This window comes from Ictidomys tridecemlineatus, unplaced genomic scaffold, assembly GCF_052094955.1.
Source record: "Ictidomys tridecemlineatus isolate mIctTri1 unplaced genomic scaffold, mIctTri1.hap1 Scaffold_278, whole genome shotgun sequence".
Lineage (NCBI taxonomy): Eukaryota > Metazoa > Chordata > Mammalia > Rodentia > Sciuridae > Ictidomys > Ictidomys tridecemlineatus.
In genome coordinates this window covers 186,703-188,384 of record NW_027522363.1, presented here as the reverse complement: position 1 = coordinate 188,384, position 1,682 = coordinate 186,703, and positions in this window count along the sequence as shown.

Sequence of the window (1,682 nt, the reverse complement as noted above, 5' to 3'; positions counted from 1 at the left end):
TAACAGAGAGCAGATTTTGGGGACCCAGGTGCAGAAGGACTGTTACAGAGAGTAGAGGTTGGAGACTGAGGTACAAAAGGATCGTAGCAGAGAACAGCGTTTTAAAAGTGAGGTGCAGAAGGACTGTTGCAGAGAGCAGATGTTGAAGACTGGGGTGCAGAAGGTGTGTTGCAGAGAGCAGAGGTTGGTAACTAGGGTGCAGAAGGACGTTACAGAGTGCAGAGTTTAAAGACTGGATTGCAGAAAAATCAAACAGAGAGCACAGTTGGGAGACTGAGGTGCAGAAGGACTCTTACAGAGAGCAGAGAGAGGAGACTTGGGTGCAGAAGGGTCGTTGCAGAGAGCAGAGTTTTCAGACTGAGGTGCAGAATGACTGTTGAAGAGAGTAGATGTTGAAGACTGGGGTGCACAAGGTCTGTTGAAGAGAGCAGATGTTGGTAACTAGGGTGAAGAAGGAGTGTTGTAGATAGTAGAGTTTGGAGACTGGGATGTTGGTAACTAGGGTGCAGAAGGACTGTTGTAGATAGCAGAGGTTGGAGAATGAGGTGTAGAATGATCTTTGCAGAGAGAAGAGTTAGAGACTGGGGTGCAGAAGGCCTGTTACAGAGAGAAGAGTTTGGAGACTGGGGTGCAGAAGGCCTGTTAAAGAGAGCAGAGGTAGAAGACTGGCATGCAGAAGGACTGTTATAGAGAGCACAGTAAGGAGACTGGGTGGCAAAAGGATTTTACAGAGAGCATAGTTTGGAGACTGAGGTGAAGGAGGACTGTTACAGAGAGCAGTGGTTGGAGACTGGGGTTCAGAAGGATCCTGCAGAGAGAAGAGGTTTCAGACTGAGGTTTAGATCAAGTGTTACAGAGAGCAGAGGTTGAAGACTGAGGTGCAGAAGGACTGTTACAGGGACAAAATTTTGGAGACTGTGTTGCAGAAGGATCTTATATAGAGCAGAATTTGGAGACTGAGGTGCAGCAGGACTGTTAAAGAGAGAAGATGTTTAAGTCTTGGGTGCAGAAAAATTGTTGCAGAGAGCAAAATTTTCAGACTGATATGCGGAAGGACTTTTGTAGAGAGCAGATGTTGGAGACTGGGGTGCAGAAGGTTCTTTGCAGAGCGCAGAAGTTGGAGACTGCAGTACAGAAGGACTGTTCCAGAGAACAGAGGTTGGAGACTAGGGTACACAAGGACTTTTTCAGAGAGCAGATGTTGGATACTGTTGTTCAGAAGGACTGTTTCAGAGAGCAGAAGTTGTAAAATGGGGTGCAGAAGACTTTGGAGAGAGCAGAGGTTGGAGACTGAGGTGCAGAAAGACGGAGAAAGAAAGCAGAGGTTGGAAACTGGAGTTCAAAAGGACCTTTACAAAGAGCAGAGTTTGGAGACTGTAGTATAGAAGGAATGTTACAGATAGCAGAGTTTGGAGACTGGGGAGCAGAAGAAGTGTTGCAGAGTACAGAGGTTGGAGACTGGGATGTAGCAGGACCGTTTCACAAAGCAGAGGTTTGAGACTGGCGTGTAGAAGGAATATTACAGAGAGCAGAGTTTGGAAACTGGGGTCAGAAGGATCTTTCAGACTGCAGAGGTTGGAGACTGGGGTGCAGAAGAATCTTTGCAGAGAGCAGAGTATGGACACTGGGGTGCAGAAGGACTGTTGCAGAGAGTAGATGTTGGAGACTGGGGTGCAGAAGGA